This window comes from Tupaia chinensis, unplaced genomic scaffold, assembly GCF_000334495.1.
Source record: "Tupaia chinensis unplaced genomic scaffold, TupChi_1.0 Scaffold144378_1, whole genome shotgun sequence".
NCBI classification, from domain to species: Eukaryota; Metazoa; Chordata; class Mammalia; order Scandentia; family Tupaiidae; genus Tupaia; species Tupaia belangeri.
Window position 1 is genome coordinate 2,112,950 of NW_006204238.1, and position 22,503 is coordinate 2,135,452.

Consider the following 22,503-nt stretch of genomic DNA (forward strand, 5'->3'; position numbering starts at 1 on the left):
CAACCTCTCTGAAGAGTGTGATGGCTCTGCGTCCTCAGATTGCCTCGTCTTTGTCCAGACCTAGATGCGGACCTACTGTCCCCAGCTGGATGGGCTGCGGGGCAGAAACCTGTCAGCTCTGCCTCTCGCCATCGCCCGGAGTTCAGCGCAGTACCTGGCACCTAACCGGTAAAAGTTGGTAGAAGGAATGAACTAACTTGCCAACTTATTCATTGTTACCTTTAGGAATGATTTTGTTTGTTTGTTTTTAAGAGAGAGGTTTTTGCTATAGAGTGTGTGCACTTGCCAGAGATAGCTACAGAAAGAGAGAAATCACCTGAGGCAGGGGTGGGGGTGGGGGTGGGGTGGCCACTCTGCAATCCCTTCTCCTCCATTCTCTAGGGATCTTGGGCACATGCTTGCATGTGAGTTTCAAGCAGTGGGGGTCCAGGACTTGAGCCAGGATTGAACACCTGAGAGTCCAGCCACATAACATCATGTCATCTTCTGGTCGACCCTTTAGAAATTATTTAGTGGACGTAAATATTTTGATTTCCAAACTAATAACATTATTGCAACATTTATTTATTTTTTATTTTTTTGGAGAGGTTTTTGCTATAGGGAGTGTGCACTCGCCAGAAAGACAGAGAGCGCAGAGAGAAAGAAAGTGAGAAATCACCCCCTAGGGGGGATGGCCATGCCGCAATCCCTTCTCCATTCTCCTCTCAGGATCTTGGGCACACACGCACATGCGCCCAGCGTGAGTTTAAGCCACTGGGTCCGGGACTCGAACCGTGGTCAACTACATGGGAGTTCAGCAACATAGCCATTACACTAACTGCTGGTCCTGCAACATTTATTTAACTATCTCAGGAAGCTGCTTTCAGTGTACATTTCTAAGGCCTGGGCTGCCCTCTACTAGCTATTGAGATTCCTCATTTCACCTTCTGGTGTAGGTGCAAGATTAATCCGAACTCCATCCTCTTACAGACTGCTTAGGAATACAAGTCTCCCCTATCCTTGCCCGTTCCAAAGAATCAGTTCTCCCTAAGTGCTCTGACCTGGTGGCCTCCCCCCACCTGCTCCCCTCTGTGTCTCGCACAGCTGCCCTTCCGGGATTGCCCTCTGCTGTCCTGGCTCCTCAGCTCTCCTGCCTGGGGCTCTCTATCTTGAACTCCATGCAGGTCCTGGGATTTACATTTAGGTTTTAGATTTGCTACTTTGATGACCTTCAGGTGCCTCCCCAGAATCCCTCACCCCCAGCCCACAATCTGATGGAAAGATGAACAGACACAGTTGCCAAGATTTGTCAGCCTCTATCTCAGATTACATAACCTACACTCACAAATCAGACTTTTTGCAAAATGGTCTTGAACCAACTGTCTTGTTATCGACTAGAGAGACAATTAATTTCCATTTAGATCAGATAAAGAGAGTCTAACACTTTTGCAAATGTTGCTGTGGTTTGTATTAAGGATGAGTTTCAACTTTTTGGGGCATCTCTCAAGAAATGGGGGGGAACCAAACTTCTGTCTCATTCTTACACTGAAAGAAATTCCAAATAAAGCATCTAAGTAAATGTAAGTAAGTGACCCCAGAGAAAGGTATAAAAGAAAACGTTAAGTTTGGCTACATAAAATTATAACTTCTGTTTGCTGAAAATTATAAGCCAAAAAAGAAATAAAATCAGAAACAAATAAGGAAAGTTTTCACTATATATGATAGAAAATAGACTAATTTTCTAAATAAATAATTTTTACAAACCAATAAGAAAAATAACAATATCCCAAAAGAGAATGGCAAAGAACGTGAGCAGACATTTCACAGAAAGTACAAATGGCTCTACCATGTACGTAGAGCCTAACCCTAACCCTGACCCTGACCCTGACCCTGACCCTCACCCTCACCCTCACCCTGACCCTAACCCTGACCCTGACCCTGACCCTGACCCTGACCCTAACCCCTAACCCTAACCCTGACCCTGACCCTGACCCTGACCCTAACCCCTAACCCTAACCCTAACCCTAGGTCACCCTCACTCACAACCAGAGAAATGCACATGAAAACCACATGAAATTTGAATTTTCAAATGCTAAATTTAAAAACTACCAAAAAAATGTGAAAATGCACTGGTGAGACAGAGTGTGGGCAAACAGGAACTCTCATGCAATGTTACTGAGAGTGTAAATTAGTACAACTGCTTGGAGAGTAATTTGGTTCTAGCTGTTAAATTCTATGTGCCCTTTGCCTCAGTAATTTCACGTGTAGAACTTATTTCACACACACATGCACAAAGATGAGTTTATTTCTGACCTTAAGATGAGTAGAGGGGCCAACAGGTGGTATAGTGGTTAAGGTACTGGACTTCCATATGGCTAACCACAGTTTAAGTCCCAGACATGGTGGCTTGAAAATTACACCGGAAGTGTGTGCGTGAATGCCCAAAATCCCAAGAAGAGACTGGAGAAGAAGAGACTGTGGTGTGGCCATTTCCCCTCTAGGGGTGATTTTTCACCTTCTCTCAGTCTCTCTCTGTTTCTCTAGTGAGCGCACATGCCTGATAGCAAAAATCTCTCTCTAAAAAAAGAGAGCGAGAATAAATGTTTACTGCTACATTGTTTTGTAGAAAAAAAAAGAAAAAAAGAAAGGAGAGAAAGAAAAAAAGAAAGGAAGAGAAAGAAAAAAAGAAAGAAAGAAAGAAAAAGCAAGTCTATGCAAATATGTGCAGTTTAAATGTCCATAAGTAGGAAACTGGTTCAATAAATTACAATACACATAATCACACATGGGTCATTGGGAAAGTCATGACACATTTTCCACAGAAAAATAAGTCATATATATTGTCATTGGAAAAGTCATGACATGTTTTTCTATGCAAATATGTGTCATGACTTTCCTGAGGACCCAGAATATATATAAATACAATGGATTAGTACACACTTGTAAAGAATGAACTATGATATCCAAGATGGACTGTTAAGAGGTCAGAAGAGCACGTATACAGTGATATTAGAAGTGTAAGAAAGAGGGGCTGCAGGTGGCATGGTGGCTTAGGGTGCTGGACTCCCACATGGCTGACCATGGTTCGAGTCCTAGACCTGGTGGCTTGCTTTCTCACTACCCCCCCCTCACCTCTCTCCCTCTCTCTGGTAAAATTTAAAAAATAATAATAGCATTGATAAAGTTTAATCAAATAATTCTTAAGAAAGAAAGAAAGAAGTGTAAGAAAGAGAAGGATATGCCTAAGGACCTGGGAGAATTAGTGTATTTAGGGAGAAGAACCATTGGACTGATGACAAAGTAAGAGAAAGGTATACTTTTCACTGTCTACTTTTTATACAATTTACAACCTTTACCGTGTATTTACCTTTAAAAAGAAAAACAATTAAAAATATATGATGTGAGGACCAACAGATGGAGTCATGGTTAAGGTGCTAGACTCCCACGTAGCCTACTGTGATTCAAGTCCTGGACCCAGCAGCTTAAAAATCACACCAGGTGTGTATGTGTGTGCATGCCCAAAATCCCCAAGAGGAGAATGGAAGAGAAGGGATTGCAGCATGGTCATCTCCCCTGGGGGAGTGATTTCTCACTTTCTTTGTCTCTGTCTCTTTGTGTCTCTCTGGTGAGTGAACTTGCCCTATGGCAAGTATTTTTACAGAAAAAAAATTATATATATATATATATATATATAACATGTTACCACCTTCCATAGTTGGTATACAGTAAGTTTGCTTTACTTTTTCATTATACAGAGAAATCACCAAAACTGATTTTTTAATATCAAGTGGGTTGCTTTTATTTTTTTTTAAATGTTTTAAATTTAATTCCCATTTGCTATCATTATTTTTGAACTTAACCAGACAGAGACAGAAAGAGAGAGAAAAGGAAAAGCAAGAAAGCAAGCCACCAGGTCCAGGACTTGAACCATGGTCAACCATGTGGCAATTCAGTGCCTTTAACCACTGCGCCACCTACCAGACACTAAATAGGTTACATTTAAAATCAAAAGTAGTTAGAGACTTCTAGTTAAACACAGAGATTTTAATACTTATCTCTATTCCTTCCAAAAACCCTCAAAATCAGAGAGTAGGAGGAAAGATAAAAGCCCATAATGACAAAATAAGAGAGGAGATGGCAGCAGATGTCAAATGTCAGTGCATTTTTTGGGGAGATGGAAAGAAAAGCGAGGAGTGGGGAATAACTTGGCAAAGACAAGAAGAAAATTGCAGCCTGTTCCTTCATAAGAGCATACCAACGGATTTCACTATTCTGAGGGCTAAAAAAATTTATTTTAATCAGAAAAAAAAAGTTTAAATTGTATACCACAAATGAGTGGGAAAAAAAAAAAACAACTTCAGATTTCAAACTCTAAGAGGCAACTACTTCTAAGGTTAACAAATGAACAAAAACATGGAAATTGTTTGAATGTGGAGCAGCAAGAGTCCCAAACTTTCCCCCCTCCCCGAAGCCAGGATGTTGCTTTCTCCACCTCATCCCCAGCCTAGCTCAGGAACATAAGGACTCAAGGGAGAATTTCTGTCTAAAAAATAAATTTCAAGGCCAGTCGGTGATGCGGTAGTTAAGATCCCACACAGATAACTGCGTGGTTTAAACCTCAGACCAGAGGCTTGAAAAATGCGCCGGTACATGTGTACTCATGTCCCAAATCCTGACAGGAGGAAGAAATGGACTAGAAGGGATTGCCACATGGTGTATTCCCCCATAGGGGGCACTTTCTCACTTTCTCTGTCTCTCTCCAAAGCAATTTTTTAAAATAAATAAACTTTTGGGACCCGCAGTTGGCCTAGTGGCAATGTCACTGGACTCCCACGTAGTCAACCTGGACCTGGTGGCTTAAACTCACACCGGGTGCGTGTGCATGCGTGCCCAAGATCCCGAGAGGAGAATGGAGGAGAAGGGATTGCTGCGTGGCCATCCCCCCTGGGGGGATGATTTCTCACTTTCTGTCTCTCTGTCTCTCTCTTCCTTACTGGCGAGCACACACACCCTATAGCAAAAACCTCTAAAATTTTTTTTTAAATAAGGTGATTTAAGTACATAAATAATTAATAAAAGACAATTTAGACAAGAAAGAGTTCTCTTAGAAATTAAATAATTTGGGGGCTGGCAGGTGGCATGGTGGTTGAAGCGCTGGACTCTTACACGGTCAACTGCAGTTCAAGTTCTAGACCTGGCAGCTTGCTTTCTCACTTTCTCTCTTTCTCTCTGGTCAAATTAAATAATAATAATGAATAAAATTAAATAAAATAATTCCTTAGAAAAAGACTTTATATAATTTTTAAGAAGAAATTTAATAATTTAATTGAAGAATTGTAAAAGGAAAATCTAGAAAGGTCAGGTATAACTTCAGGCCCTGGAATCCTCCTTTTTCTTCTTCTCCCTACACTTTTGAGTTTCTAGACTGGAGGGAAATGAGCATATAAACCTCCAGGTAGGGGATTGCCTATTTGGATGGACTGACTAGTTAAGGAGAAAAGACCTTCTGAAACTTACATTTGGAAGTTCTTCAACACAAAAGCTATCCAACCAGGGACTGCACAGTTCTGTGGGTGACTGTTTCACGCACACACAGAGAGCTTCCAGTCAGACTTTGGTGCTTTTTCTTAAAGAATGAAAACCCAGCTAAGAGGCACCAGACACTTAAGAGTCCAGAATGAAAGAAAGAAAACATCCCCAAGCAAAACAGCTGAAAGAAACCTGAAACAGAGCAATGAAAAAGCAGAAGGTGAAAGATATTACATCCATAAAACTAGAACAAAATGCTAAAAAATGAATAGGCCCAGCCATGGTGTCACAGGCTGTAGGATGCCTCTGTGTGATATTAGAACCACAAAGGAGGCCCCGTGTTCAGATCCTGAGTCAGCCTGAACATGTATGCCTGTGAACCTGGGTGGCTGGAAGGCTCACAGGGAGGGGATGATCACACCGTGATGAGACCTTGTCAAGGCTACCTCTATCTCTCTCTAAGAAATAAATAAGCATTAAAAAAAAATAAATAAATAAAATTAATTCATTAAAAACAGCTGCACATAGTGCAAATAGACAACTGAGAGGAAAAGAAAACACACACACACACACACACACACACATTGCCAGTCTTATAGGTACATCTCAAAAAAAAAAAGAAAAAAGAAAGAAAAGAAAAACTAATAGAGCAAAAATGAATGGTATTGCCCAAATAAAGAATATGGTATTATCCTTGATTCAATTACCACATACTCCATATGTGCTTTGAAAATTCACATTACACTCCACAAAAATGTACAACTAAATGTAAATAAGAAATTATAAAATAAAATAGTAAATGAATTAAAATAAAGACTACTCAAACAAGAAAGAGCTCTGTTGGAAACTAAAGGATTCTACTGAAGAACTACGAAAGAAAAATCTAAAAAAAATGAACACTATAAAAAAAGAAGACAAGAAAATTGGTAATCAATTCAGAAAGTTCAACACCTAATAGAATTCTATTGCACTCCCAGTAAAGTAAAACTTACGGTTTCTATTGTACTTGAATTACTAACAAATTTCAGAAATTTCCAAAATAGTAATGAATGACAAAAGTCTCCAGATTCTCAAACATTTCAATAGGAAAAAAAGTAAAAGAAAAAATATATCTAGGACCAGCAGTTAGTGTAATGGCTATGTCGCTGAACTCCCACATAGTCGACCGCAGTTCAAGTCCCAGACCTGGTGGCACGCTGGGTGCATGTGCGTGCGTGCCCAAGATCCTGAGAGGAGAATGGAGGAGAAGGGATTGCAGTGTGGCCATCCCCACTTCCTGGGGGGGTGATTTCTCATTTTCTGTCTCTCTGTCTCTGTCTTTCTGGCGTGTGCACACGCCCTATAGCAAAAATCTCTCAAAAAACAAAAAAATCTAACAGGAAAGCTAAATCCTATTTAGATGTGTGTGTGTGGGGGGGAGGGGTATGTAGACACTCATTTTTATTTTGTAGAGTTTTTTTTTCTACCGACTGTTCTTAGGTGACCAAAAATAGACATACTGATTACAGGTATGTGGTTATTCTAATTAGTATATATTTGATTATTTTTTAGTAGTGTCATGAAACATCGAGCTATGTCATGTGGAAAAATAATGGAAGTTATGACACCCTAAGTACAGAGGAAATCCCCCTTTTTCTCAGATGTTGGTGAGTTTTTGTTGTTGTTTTGCCTTTTGCCCTTTTGATTTTGACCAATTTTTATGGGCATTAAAGAGAGTTCAGAAATCCAACCAGACAAAAATATGGAGTCCCATCTTTGAAGATCAAAGTCTCTGGAGGAGGGAGAATGGTCCTTAATTATTAGCTTACTATTGCCGCATAGCAATGCATTAAATAAGATTAAAGGAAACAGAGCTTACTTGGTAATTTATTTTCTTGACTTATGACCCACTGTGAAAATAATATCAAAGGAAGCTATCACTCTTTTGTTCTCTTTGTCTGAGTTTAATTACAAAACTTCTGGGCAAGGCTCTCGGACAACCTCTTTGCTACTTGGCAAGACCAGACGTTGGTGTGCTTAGAGGAAAGCTGAGTTTTCTCTGTGTGGCAACAAGATTCAACGACAGCTGGACTCTGACTAATCCTCAGGCATCATGCACCCACAGGGGGAATCATTAACCAACAGTCAGCTTTACCATTTAGAAATCTTTTGCACCCTCACAGCTTTTGGCCTTCGCTCTTTATTTCTCAACACACATGTCAAGATCCCATGGAGAGTAGAGGGGAAATTCCAAAGCAAATGTGTGAACGGGTTCTGCCCTAGAACCGCAGCCCGTGCTGCCTCTCCCACACTTGTTCTCACAGGGGCTTTGCATAAGTCTTCTCCATTCCACCCACACTTCCCACCCATGCCTGTGCACCCAGTCTGATGGGCTTACATCAACTCTTTTCGCACTGGGTTAGTACTCTTGAGGGTCCCCTGACCATGCAGGCCATAGACTGGAATGGCTAGGGGGCTGTGCAGTGTCCCATGCTGCTGACTTGGTCTTGTACCTCTGGCTTGCTTGCGGAGACAGTCCTTCTCAGCTCCAGCCAGGGGAGCCATGCTAGGCTACAAGCTGACTTTTGCCAGACCTTTAATTCTTGAAAAGAAATGATCAATCAAGAATTTTCTGGTAAACTTTCTTACTTTTTTAAAAAATTAATTTAGGGCCTGCAGGTGGTGTGGTAGTTAAGGCGCTGGACTCCCACATGACCGACCATGGTTCAAGTTCTGGACCTGATGGCTTGCTTTCTCATGTTCCCTCTTTCTTTCTGTCAAATTTAAAAATTAATAATAATAGATAAAATTAAACAGATAATTCTTTTAAAAATTAATTCAGAGCCAGTAGGTGGTGTTCTGGTTAAGGCACTGAAGTCCTACAAGGTGGACTTTGGTTTGAGCCCCAGATGCAGTGGCCTGAAAATCATCCTGGGTGTGTGTACACGCATGCTCAAAATCCTGAGAGGAGAATGGAGAAAGGATTGAGGTGTGGCCATTCCCTTAGGGGTGGGGGTAGGTTGATTTCTCACTTTCTCTGTCTCTCTCTGTCTCTCTTCAGCAAGTCACATACCTTTTTTTTTCTTGGAGAGGATTTTGCTATAGGGCACATACGCTTGCCAAACAGACAGAGAGAGACAAAGAGACAGAAAGCAGAAAATCACCCCCCGGGGGATGGCCACGCTGCAATCCCTTCTCCTCCATTCTTCTCTTGGGATATTGGGCACGCACGCACATGCACCAGGCATGAGTTTAAGCTACCGGAACGTCGTCCGACTACGTGGGAGTCCAGCGACATAGCCATTACGCTAACTGCTGGTCCCGGCAAGTCACATACCTTACGGCAAAAACTTAAAATAGGGACCAACAGATGGTATAAGTCCAGATGTATGTTACTGGACTCCCACATAGTCAAGTCCTGGACTTGGCAGATTAAAACTCATGCCAGGTGCACGTGCATGCATGCCAAAATCCCAAGAGGATAACGGAGAAAGGATTGCAGCATGGCCATTCCCCCTTCGAGGGGGAGGGGGATTTTTTTGCTTTCCATCTCTCTGTCTCTCTGGCAAGCACACATGTTCTACAGCAAAAATCTAAAAAACAAACAAACAAACAAAAACAAACAAAAACCACTAAAATAAATAAATAAACTAAATCATACTTCAATTATATTCTCCACAAACTTTTAAAAAGTGTATCTCTTTCTGTCTTCCATGAGAGACAGAAACAGGGAGTCAGGGAGACAGAGCTAACCAGATCACAGACCTATGTGCACCCACCACGTTCAGGGATGCCTGGGATGGTAACCTAGGATCTTTCCTTTGTAGGATGTGAGTCCAGTTGTGCAACTGCCATGCCACTGCCAGGCCCCAGTTAAGTGTTTCAAAACACTATGTAGACAGCTGAAACTGAAATGTCAGGCCAGAGTTGGCACCAGGGTGCCAATTTGCAGGCTCTGCGGTAGGCTTTATAGGCATATCCTCCAGGAGAGGGGGAGGGGAGGAGGCAGCCCATAGGTCCATAATCAAATACTTCCAGGAATGCTGCATGGTGTATCCCCCTTAGATATCTGCTTTAGTACCTTGCAGTCTTGTAGTGTTTAAAATGTACCAATTAGCAGATGTCTGTTTGTTTAATTTGGGGTTCCCTAAGTTTATTTAACCATCTAATTCTTGTAGATTACCTTCTGTCACTGGCATTCTTACTCTTGTAACCTCAGGTTTTAACAAAAATACAGACTACCCAACTAACTGGGTAGTATAGAATGAAACAAAACAGGTACTTGGAGTTTAATTCAGAAATGTCGCAGACCTGTGGGAGCTACCCACATCTGTGGGGTCTGGGACATCATGGTAGTGTCTTAGGGACAGTGTCTTCTCTGAGGCTCTATGTCTGCTTCCAAACAAACAAGAAATGATATTAAGATACTGAATAAAACATGTGTTGAATCACAAGCAGGTGGCCCTGAACAGAAAAACAAAATGTATTCTTCACGTCCTCAGAAATAACTATTTCGGAAACAGTGTAGGCACACTCATGCCTATTTGCAGCTCTTGGTTTATTTTCAGGGGATTAAACATATTTGCAAGTCAAAGCAGAAACTGCTCTTTCGCTGCCTTATAACTTTCTTCAGCTCTAACGTAGTGTGCCCACTAAGAAGCAGAGAACGACACTTGAGTAGTGGCCTTAGCGGACATAGGACAAACCTGCTTTTCCATGTGAGCATGAGCCAGGAAAGTGTCATGGCTGCAGGCTGCCGTACATGAGGAAAAGTGTGTTGCAGGACAGAAGCTCTTACTTTATCATACGATGTTCACATGGATTCGAAACCTGTATTAGGAACTTCCCGTACCTTTTAAGCGATCCCTTCACCCAGAATAAGCAACACATCTGGGGATTCTTAAATATTTACCCAGTAGCGGAGGTGAGAGGTGGCAGTGGCAGGAGTCAGGAGAGAAGTTATTCAGTATAAAAGGTCTGAGGTTAAAGCACTGGAGCCCATATAGGTGACTGTGAGGTTCGAGTCCAGGACCCAGGAGCTTGAGAACACACTGGATGCATGTACATGCACGCCTAAAATCCTGAGAGGAAAATGGAGGAGAAGGGATTTTGGTGCAGCCATCCCCCCCAACCCTGCCCCGGGCAGTGATCTCTCAGTTTCCTTCTCTTTCACTCTCTGTCTCCAGCAAGCACAGGAGCCCTACAACAAAAATAACTTCAAAAACAAAGAACGACAGTAATTTTAAAAAAGCAATACCAATCTGACAGAATAAAGAAGTCTTTTAAAAGATGTCTTCATGGATATGGAAATTTAATGTGTATTAGAGTGTTTCAAACCATTGACAAAAGCGTACTGATTCAGTTCATGATGATAGCAGGGGCTGAACAGAGATGGCTTCTGTAGGCTTTAGCTCTCTCCACTTGCCCCCCCCCCCAGATTCTCCATTAGACCTCATTCTTTGATGTAGATAAGTAGAGTTCTCTCTCTCTCTCTCTTTTGTGTGTGTGTGTGTGTTTGTGAAAGAGATTTTTGTTATAGAGCATGTACGCTTGCCAGAGTGTCAGAGAGAGAGAGACAGAAAACGAGAAATCAACCCCTGGGGGAGATGGCCATGCCACAATCCCTTGTCCTCCATTCTCCTTTCAAGATTTTGGGTATGAATGCACATGTGCCTGGCGTGAGTTTCAAGCCACCAGGACCAGGACTTGAATCGCAATTGACTGTGTGGGAGTCCAGCAAGGTAACCATTACGCCCTCTGCTGGTTCTGATGAGTAGCATTCTCTTAAGTTAATATGAAGTGCCACGCAAACACAGAAGCACATGCAGTTCATAGAAACAGTACTATCCCAAGATCCACTCAAATAGAAGGCCTACAGTCACTAGCTGATGTCAGCACCGCCCACATATGTAGGTACACAGTGTGCATTTGCTTTACTTTTTTTTTTTCCTGAAAGATTTTTGCTATAGGGCACATGCACTTGCCAGAGAAATAGAGTAACAAGACCCTTTCCCTAAAGAATCTGATTTAATTGACTGTGCTTCACGTCCTCAGAAATAACTATTTCGGAAACAGTGTAGGCACACTCATGCCTATTTGCAGCTCTTGGTTTATTTTCAGGGGATTAAACATATTTGCAAGTCAAAGCAGAAACTGCTCTTTCGCTGCCTTATAACTTTCTTCAGCTCTAACGTAGTGTGCCCACTAAGAAGCAGAGAACGACACTTGAGTAGTGGCCTTAGCGGACATAGGACAAACCTGCTTTTCCATGTGAGCATGAGCCAGGAAAGTGTCATGGCTGCAGGCTGCCGTACATGAGGAAAAGTGTGTTGCAGGACAGAAGCTCTTACTTTATCATACGATGTTCACATGGATTCGAAACCTGTATTAGGAACTTCCCGTACCTTTTAAGCGATCCCTTCACCCAGAATAAGCAACACATCTGGGGATTCTTAAATATTTACCCAGTAGCGGAGGTGAGAGGTGGCAGTGGCAGGAGTCAGGAGAGAAGTTATTCAGTATAAAAGGTCTGAGGTTAAAGCACTGGAGCCCATATAGGTGACTGTGAGGTTCGAGTCCAGGACCCAGGAGCTTGAGAACACACTGGATGCATGTACATGCACGCCTAAAATCCTGAGAGGAAAATGGAGGAGAAGGGATTTTGGTGCAGCCATCCCCCCCAACCCTGCCCCGGGCAGTGATCTCTCAGTTTCCTTCTCTTTCACTCTCTGTCTCCAGCAAGCACAGGAGCCCTACAACAAAAATAACTTCAAAAACAAAGAACGACAGTAATTTTAAAAAAGCAATACCAATCTGACAGAATAAAGAAGTCTTTTAAAAGATGTCTTCATGGATATGGAAATTTAATGTGTATTAGAGTGTTTCAAACCATTGACAAAAGCGTACTGATTCAGTTCATGATGATAGCAGGGGCTGAACAGAGATGGCTTCTGTAGGCTTTAGCTCTCTCCACTTGCCCCCCCCCCCAGATTCTCCATTAGACCTCATTCTTTGATGTAGATAAGTAGAGTTCTCTCTCTCTCTCTCTTTTGTGTGTGTGTGTGTGTTTGTGAAAGAGATTTTTGTTATAGAGCATGTACGCTTGCCAGAGTGTCAGAGAGAGAGAGACAGAAAACGAGAAATCAACCCCTGGGGGAGATGGCCATGCCACAATCCCTTGTCCTCCATTCTCCTTTCAAGATTTTGGGTATGAATGCACATGTGCCTGGCGTGAGTTTCAAGCCACCAGGACCAGGACTTGAATCGCAATTGACTGTGTGGGAGTCCAGCAAGGTAACCATTACGCCCTCTGCTGGTTCTGATGAGTAGCATTCTCTTAAGTTAATATGAAGTGCCACGCAAACACAGAAGCACATGCAGTTCATAGAAACAGTACTATCCCAAGATCCACTCAAATAGAAGGCCTACAGTCACTAGCTGATGTCAGCACCGCCCACATATGTAGGTACACAGTGTGCATTTGCTTTACTTTTTTTTTTTCCTGAAAGATTTTTGCTATAGGGCACATGCACTTGCCAGAGAAATAGAGTAACAAGACCCTTTCCCTAAAGAATCTGATTTAATTGACTGTGGGGTTGGGAATGCTCTTTTGGCCACTTATTATTTTTTAAGAATTATTTTATTTAACTTTACTTTTTTAAAATGTATTTTAATTTGACCAGAAAGGGACAGAGAAAGGGACTCTTAACAGGAGATTAAGAATTACATTGTAGTTTTCTGATATCTCAAATTATTTCCAATTATTTATACCTTCATGCAAATCAAATTCACAAATCTTTATTAAGGACTAGTCACGTGAAAAAAAAACTAAATAACACAATGAATTATGTCATTGTTTTTAAAAAGTACCACGTTCACTTACCAGTAACAAATTCACTTCTTTTTTTTTTTTTCTATAGGGCATATGTGCTCACCAGAGATGGAGATGGGAGATGGGGAGTAGGGGTGAGAAAGCACTCCCCCAAGGGGGATGGTCACACCACAGTCCCTTCTCCTCCATTCTCCTCTTGGGATTTTGGGCTCTTATGCACATGTGCTTGGTGTGGTTTTCAGGCTGCTAGGTCCAGGGCTTGAACCACGTATTTGACTGTGTGGGATCCCGCTGCCTCCATCTTCACATCATCTGCTGGCCCCAAACTCATTTCAACAAAGTAATACCACTTGTATTTTGCTGTTCTGTTCATCTAAATTTCATCGGTTTGAAACTTCATTTGTACTTAACTTGGTAAAATTATTCTGCTTTACAGTTGTGTATAAGCTTTAAGAAATTTGGAGTTCTATATTTGTATACTTTTCAGTAACTTTAATATAAATGATTTACCTATAGTAAAATGACTTAAGTCAACTAGGGAATTGTGAATGTTGTTTTTCTGAAAGTCATCTGTAGAGGACACAAGTTTGACAACTCTGCTTTTGAGGGAGATTCTCCCAAATCAAACAACCAAATGAGGTGGTAGGGACAGTCTTGACAGGTGAAAACAGGGTTGGGGATCAGCTTTCGAACTAAATGTCCGTGTGACCTTAATCAAATCCCTCCCCCATCTCTGGGCTTCAATGTCTTTATTGGAAAGTGAACTGTGGGACCCCATGAGATTTACAGATCATTCCAGTCCCGGCCTTCCAAGATCCTGGAGTTTACCATTTGGGGTGAATTCCACATGTGTATGGGGAAAAAATTCCTGTAGTCCAAGTGCCACACTGCCCCCTTCTGGATCTTTGCAGTATCCACATGAATGATGTTATTTATTTATTTAGAGAGGTTTTTGCTATAGGGCACCTGTACTCACCAGAAAGACAGAGAGACAGAGAGACACCCATAAACTTATAGGCGTGCTATAGCCCAATTCCTTTTTTTAAATCTCACAAAGTACTTAGAAAGCCCGGGAAATGTTCCAGTAAGTGTTCAAAGACACCCAGGAAAGGAGGGAGGGCAGGACTACCTGTTGGAGTGGAAGGTGGAGCTGGATTCAGAATTTTTCAGTATTTCTCCATCTATTTTCCCAACAGAAGAAATATGAGGGGTTTTTTTTTTAATGTCATGAAAAATGTGTATTACATATAAAAAAAAAAAACCTGCTTGGATTTCAAAAATTTTGTATGCCAGTGTAAACTTGTACTTTAATTCCATTGTCCAGGTACTTTCTGAGGACTCCTCATATGATTAGCTGTCTTTTATCAAGTGTCTACTATGTGCCAAAAAACAATATTTTAAAAAAACAATTTTTTCAAACGCTCCCAAAAATTCTCTCAGCCTAGACATAGAGATTCCGTTGTCCTGAATGGTACCTGCTTATACCCACAATTTTGCCCCTTTTCCTCTCCAACCACGTGTTCCTGTGAGGATGGCTCCTGTCGCACATCCTTCTAGAAGCCTTCTTAGTCAAGAAGGCTTACTCATGGATCCCTCTGCTACTATCCTGTGTCACTTGAGAGCGGTATCTCCTAATCTAGTCCTTAACTTCATATTTCTTTATTTCATGCGTGTGAGTCAAGCCTCCCCACAAGCTGTCATTGAGAGCAGGGTCCATGAACTAAGGACCACGTACCCCCTTCAGCCCCCATCACTAACACCGTGCTGAGCACTTGACGACTCCGTAGATGACTTTGTCTTTAGCCACATCCTCCACCTAGTTCCTCTTTAGGGGGAAATTACTTGTGCATTGGAAAATAATCTGTCATATTTACTTTAAAGTATGAGAAACAAAGTTCTGGTTTTCTTCTCCTGACACGCTCCTCACGTTTCCTCCTTACCGACAAATGGCACCGTCTTTCCAGTTGAAGCCCAAAACCTTCACTCTTTTTTAATTCTCATACTTCATGTTTAATATGTCATCACATCCTATTAGCTCTACCTTCAAAGTATCCAGAGAACAATTATTTACCATCAAGTCCAAGCCACCATCAGGTTTGGCCTGGATTATAGTCCTGGCCTCTACAGCTGGTCTCGGAGCTCCTGTTCTTGCCTGTCCCAGCCCAACCTAACAGAATCTATGTCGAACAGAACACCCACCCAGGTAGATCTTTCTAAAAGATTTCTGATTGTCCCACTTCTTTACTCAAAGCCATTGGATGGCCTCCCATCTCACTTAGCATAAAAGTTAACCCTTAAAAGGACCTTCAAGGCTCTGACCAAGACCAATGTGATCCCTTTCTTCTTGGAAGTCATCTTCTAAATCACCTACTCAGACACTATACTCCAGCCAACAGATCTCCTTGTTCTTTTTTCTTTCTTTTCTTTTTTTTCTTTTTTTTTGAGAGAGTTTTGCTATAGTGCACATGTGCTCACTGGAGAGACAGAAAGACAGAAAACATGAAGTCATCCCCCAGGATGGGGGAAGAACAATCTCTTCTCCTCCATTTTCTCTTGGGATTTTGGGCATCCACACACATGCACCCAGTGTGAGTTTCAAGCCTCCAGGTCTGGGACTCAAGCTGTGGTGGACCACATGGTAGTCTAGCATCTTAATCACTATGTCATCTGCTGACCCCTCAATCTCCTCATTCTTACCTGGAGCCATGAGACATGCTTCTATCTTCTACAAAGTCCTACTGGGTTGTTTTTGTTTGTTTTTACATTTATTTATTTGTGTTTTTTTTCCTAATTATTTGTTGTGATTTTTGGGCCACTGCTCTGGGACTTGAACCAACCTTGCATCAACCACACCACCTGCCAACCCCACTAAGTGAGAAATCACCCCCAGGGGGGATGGCCACGCCTCAATCCCTTCTCCTCCATTCTCTTCTCGGGATCTTGGGCACACACGCACACGTGCCCGGTGTGAGTTTTAAGCCACCAGGTCCGGGACTCGAACCACAGTCAACTACATGGGAGTCCAGCGACATAGCCATTACGCTAACTGCTAGTTTCCCCACTATGAATTTTTTTAAGGCTCATTTCACTCTTTTAGGAAGTTCCCTCACCTCCCGCACCCACCGTAAACCAGATAAGAGTTCTCTTTTGTACTTCCTGTATCTGTGGCTGGCACTGTGATTTTTTTCCTGTCAATTTGTACAGTTACAACTTCTATGTCAGACTGTCTCTTTCATCAGAGAGTCAGCGTCTTAAGAGTGGACAAGATTGACTTATTTTGACTGTATTCCCAGGAGCTACAGTAATCAAGACAGTATGTAAGGACAGACAGAGGGATCAGCAGATCAGATAGAGTACAGAAACGAACCTGCACGCACATGGTCAATTGATTTTCCATCAAGGCATTAAGCTATTTCAATGAGGAAAGGGAAGTTCTTTATTAAAAAATGATGCGGAGGGAACGAGCAGTTAGCGTAATGGCTATGTCGCTGGACTCCCACGGAGTCGACCGCGGTTCGCATCCCGGACCCAGTGGCTTAAAACTCACGCCGGGCGCATGTGTGTGCATGCCCAAGATCCCGAGAGGAGAATGGAGGAGAAGGGATTGCGGCGTGACCATCGCCCTTGGGGGTGATTTCTCGCTTTCTGTCTCTGTCTCTCTCTGTCTGTCTGGCGAGCGCACGCGTCCTATAGCAAAAACCTCTCCAAAAAAAAAAAAATGATGTGGAATCAATTGGATATCTGTTATCTCATACAAAAATTAATTTGAGTTAGATTATAAACTTGCACATAAAACTTGGGAAAGTTTCTAAGAGTATATCCCCAGAACTCTGAAGTAGATCAAGTTTTTTTGACTGTATACAAAAAGCACAACTCATAAAATGGAAGGAAAAAAAAGCCTGTCTTCATCAGAATTAAACGTTTATGAGAATCAACAGATATCATTAAGGAAACTAATAAGGCCTAGCCTGTTGGTGAAGTCAGCGGCAAGCTGAACTGCAGAGCCGGAGTCACATGGTCATCGAAAACACCCTGGGAGTGGTCAATCCTGATCAACTAGAGGGCTGGGGAGGGGATTGTGGCTTCACAAAACCCTGTGGAAGGTGCTTCTCTCTCTCTTTCGCTTTCTCTCCCCTCATGTACATGCTCAGTCAGAATAAAATAAATAAAATTGAAAGGAAAGAAAACCAAATAGACAAATCATAGAACAGACCATGTACTCAGAGTTCTGAACAATATGTAGCACACATTAAGTATTCAATTAAATATTTGTTGAGTGACTATAAAAGACCTGCTCTTCTCCATAGCAGCATTCCGCTATTTTAACGGGTGTAGCCAGCCAAAATATCAATAGTCAGAGGAAAATTGTACTGAAGGAAGAAAAGGTACCAAGACTTTTTAGTAAAAATAAAGTTAATTAAGCCAGCCAATTCAGGAGAATATGAACCAGGACCTGCAGAGAATCTGATGAAATAAGGAGTAGGTAACTGCAAAACATTCACATAAACAAATTAGCTAGAAACCCAGGTGGGATTTCAACAAAGTTGCCTCAGTAATGCTAATGCTGTTCCCCACTCCACACCCAGGTTTTTGTGTAGAGAAAGACAGAGAAAGAGAAAGTGAGAGATTACCCCCTAGCAGAGATGGCTATGCTGCAATCCCTTCTCTTCCATTCTCCTCTCGGGGCTTTGGACACAAATGCACCCACACCCGGCATGATTTTCCTCCCAAGGTTTTGGACACACACGCACACACACCCGGCATGATTTTCCTCTCAAGGTTTTGAACACACACGCACACACACTCAGCATGATTTTCCTCCCAAGGTTTTGGACACACATGCACACACACCCGGCATGATTTTCAAGCTGGCACGTCGAGGGTTTGAACAGCAGTCTACCATGTGGGAGTCCAGCACCTTAACTGCTATGCCATCTGCTATGCTAATGCTTTTTAATGAGCAAAATCCACATGTAAATGCTGTGATTAGCAAATGAAGGTACAGCTGCAAGTAATTTACTTAGATCTTAACAGATAGTGGGAATAGTTTCATCACAAAGGATAGGGAGAGAAGGAAAAAGGGAATTGAGGTTAAAAAAAGTTACCTGGATCTTGCACACTTGGTATGCTTCTGGGTGTGATATATACATGGACTGATTGCATGTCCTAGTTTGCCTAACATTGCTTCTCAAAATGATTCAAATGACCCCCTTTTGGACTCCCAAAGATGTCCCTGTTTGGACGATAATCCAAGCGTGATCATCCGACTTGTTTTTCCTCTTATTTTGGATCATCAGAGAGGATAAATAATTGCATAATTGCACCTCCATGGCGTTATTTGTTTCACCTGTTAGCATCACTCCCTTGAAGAAAAGTCAGGCCAAGTAAGCACTAGCACTTATTCTGGTGACCCGGTTAAGACTGGGCAGGGTTGGAGCAATTGACAGCCTGACATTTCGATTGCTTTCCCTGCTCCTTAAGGTAGACAGTGAGGTGGGCTAGGCAGGGGGAGTGGAAAAGTGAGTCTTTAAAGTAATATTTTGCATTAACATAGATCTTTTTTACTCCTAAATCCACTAATATTTTAAGCAATACTATCTGTTAAAGACATAGAGGGCCAGCCAGCCAATGGCAAGAGGTTAAGGTGCTGGATCCCTCATGGTAGAGGCCATTCCCCCTGGGGGGTGATTTCTCGCTTTCTGTCTCTCTGTCTCTCTTCTGTCTCTCTCTGTCTTTCTGGTGACCGCACGTGCCCTATAGCAAAAACCTCTCCAAAAAAAAAAAAAAAACTTCAGTTACTGATGTTCATTCAAAGTTTGAAGTACATGCTATGTTTCTACTAAGAAAATTGGAAGAGATAGGCTGTTCTACAGTACAAGTAGGACTACAAATTGTAATTGTACAAGTGAATTACAGGATGTAGGCTCTTGCATTCAGTGATGAAAATAAAGTAATATATTCAACTGCTCTATTACTGTCTCTTCCTAATCTATAGAGTTTTTTAAAGCCTCAAAGAGAATCTTTCATGATACTGCTATTTTACATGAAAAAACAACTGGGAACAGTTTTTAATTAGTGTTTTGAAAGACTCGTATGTTTACATTAGATATATCACCTTTGGGGCCAGCAGGTAGCTTGGTGGTTAAGGTTGCTGGACTCCCACATTGTCGACTATAGTTCGAGTCCTGGACCTGGTGGCTTGCTTTCTCACTTTTTTTCTCTCTTTCTCTTTCTCTCACTTAGTCCCTTCAGTCAAATTAAAATAAATAAATATATAAATAAATAAAGCTAAATAAAATAATTCTTTAAAATAAAATCACCTTTGGTGACTTTGATCCTGAGACCACCGATCTGCCAAAGCTTTGAAATCCTAGGCAGAAATTCATTCATATCAACCTGATTTGAAAGAAAACAACTACTTTCCTGCCTTCTGAATGACCTCTCCAGGAGCTCAGATGCTGTCTGCCTTTCAGATATTCCTCTCTGCTCTGGCAACCTCTGGAGTAGAGCCTGAGTTTTCAAAGTGGAAAACAGCTTTTTGCCATAGTAATCATTTAACAAAAAACAAACATACATAAGTGAAAAGTCAATCACTGGGGGACCAGGCAGTGGCACAGTGGTAGCACCACTGGGCCCACATGAGAAAAGTCTTGGGTTCGCATGCTGAGACCTCACTGAGCACATCAGGAGCACGCACACACACGTACACACACACACATACACACACACATGTACACACACGCACGCCCATGATCTGGGCTGAGACTAGAAGTGGATCATGGCAGGAGGACGCTGTGTGGGATGCTTCTCTTTCTGTTTCTTTCATAGAAGAAATACATAAATAAACTTGAGAAAAGAAAGAGTCACTGGTTCTGAATGGCTCAGCCTATATAATACATACATAACCATAAACATAAATACATAAATGGCTGCTACTATGAAGATATCTAGGTAGCTAGGCGGTGTGAAAACTGGGAAACCTAAAATTTTCTTTTAAGAGAGGTTTTTGTTATAGAGCACATGTGCTCGCTGGAGAGACAGAGAGACAGAAAGTGAGAAATCACCCCCCAGGGGGGATAGCCATACGGCAATTCCTTCTCCTCCATTCTTCTCTCAGGATTTTGACCATGCACGCACGTGCCAAGTGCCAGATCTGGGACTTGAACCACAGTCGACTACGTGGGAGTCTAGTGATGTAACCATTACGCCATTTGCTGGTCCCAGGAAATCTAAAATTTATTTATTTATTTATTTTTAAAGAATTATTTTATTTTCATTTATTTATTTTTAATTTGACCAGAGAGGGGAGAGAGAGAGAGAAAATGAGAAAGCAAGCCACCAGGTCTGGGACTCGAACTGCAGTTGGCCATCTGAGAGTCCAGCACCCTTAACTACCATGCCACCTGCTGGCCCCTTGGGAAATCTAAAATTGTATTGAAATGTACTGGGTAGCTTTGAAAATCCATATTGTACCCAAAAAAAGATGTACAAAAATTAAATGTAAATAAATTATAAAACAAAATCTTAAAGGACCAGTAAATTTAAAAAGAAAGAAATGTACTGGATAATCTTAATGAACTATTCTGGCTTTTGTATTATTACATTAACATATAGTTGGGATCTGTACATAGTGAAATAGTTAACGTCACTAGACTGCCATGTAGTCGACCATGGTTCAAGTGCTTAAAACTCATGCCAGGCCCGTGTACATGTGTGCCCAAGATCCTGAGAGGAGAATGAAGGGGAAGGGATTGTGACATGGCCATTCCCCTGGGGGTGATTTCTCACTTTCTGTCTCTCTGTCTCTCCAGCAAGCGTACATGGCCTAGAGCAAAAGTCTCTCTTAAAATAAAATATATACACATACATACATATATGGTAGTAACTAGCACTTTCATGGCACATTTTATGTGGTAGGTACTATTCTAGATGCATAACCGTTTAATCTTTGCAAGATATCTGGAAGGTAGGTACTAATATCTCAACTTTTCAGAAAAAGGAGCTTTAGTCAGCACCAGGAGATGCTGTGTCGAGCGACTCCACTAAGCTGGGATCCGATTGCAGCCAGAGAGGCCCCAGCATCATAGTGTACTATATAATTATTTCTGGAATGTTTTAAAGCAAGGTAGCTTTTATAAAATGTCCAGAATTGGGCAGAGTGGCAGGAGCCAGGGACGCGCCGCAGGAGAAAGAAGCGCAGGTTGCTGCGTGGTTAAAAAAAAAATATTTGGAGATCAATCCATTCCACAGTACGAGGTGAACCCGCAGACCAGAGAGTTTACATCACCTTTCAGAACGCAGCAGGGAGCGGGACAGGGATGTCTACCTGGTAACAGAGGACTTGAAACAGAAAGCAAGCAAGTATGAGTCAGAAACCAAGCATCTTCAAGACCTTCTCATGGACAGTGTGGATTGTCCCCCTGCCAACCTGTCTAGCACTGGTTCCAGGCACTGAATGCTTTGGCTGACGGTGCAGTGGCTCTTGAAACAAAGGGTACCTCACTCACTAGCTTTATCCCTGCAGTGAATGATTTGACGTCTGATCTTTTCCATACCAAATCCAGAAATGAAGAAATCAAGTTCAAACTGGAAAAACTTGACAAAAACCTAACTGCAACTCTAGTAGCAGAAAAATGTCTGCGAGAAGATCTCAAGAAAGCAGAGCTGCATCTGTCTACAGAAAAGGCCAAAGTCGACAATCGTCTTCAGAACATGGACTTCCTCAAAGCAAAGTCAGAGGAGTTCAGATTTGGAATGAGAACTGCAGAGGAGCAACTTTCAACTAAAGGCATGGATGCGTCTCTGTCTCATCAGTCACTAGTAGCTGTGTCAGAGAAACTAGCAGAGCTAAAACGACAGACTATACCTTTGGAGAAAAAATAGGAATCCTATTTAGACTTACTGCCGAATCCATCTCTTGCTCAAGTGAAAACTGAAGAGGCAAAGGGAGAATTAGATACCACTGAAGCTGAACTTACAAAGAAAGTATACATGATGGAACTGTGACCAGAGCCGAATAAACATCTGTCTTCCTAACAAAGTAAATTGAATAGGACTTTAAGGAATTGTCTTCCTTATGGCATTCCTTAAAAATATAAATAATTCCTGTGTTCTTAGATGAGCTAATAATGCCATTTTTTTCCATTTTATTTTTAAATTTAATAATATTTTGGGGAGGGCTGGCA

At 41.8% G+C, this 22,503-nt stretch overlaps 1 protein-coding gene and 1 pseudogene across 1 annotated transcript in view; one reads left to right on the forward strand and one right to left on the reverse strand.

The window, feature by feature from the left end:
• Window positions 1-22,503, reverse strand: part of NIM1K (NIM1 serine/threonine protein kinase) — a 69,961-nt gene that overhangs the window by 23,436 nt on the left and 24,022 nt on the right. The window lies entirely within an intron of this gene.
• LOC102484751 (HAUS augmin-like complex subunit 1 pseudogene) lies at window positions 65-22,324 on the forward strand (annotated as a pseudogene).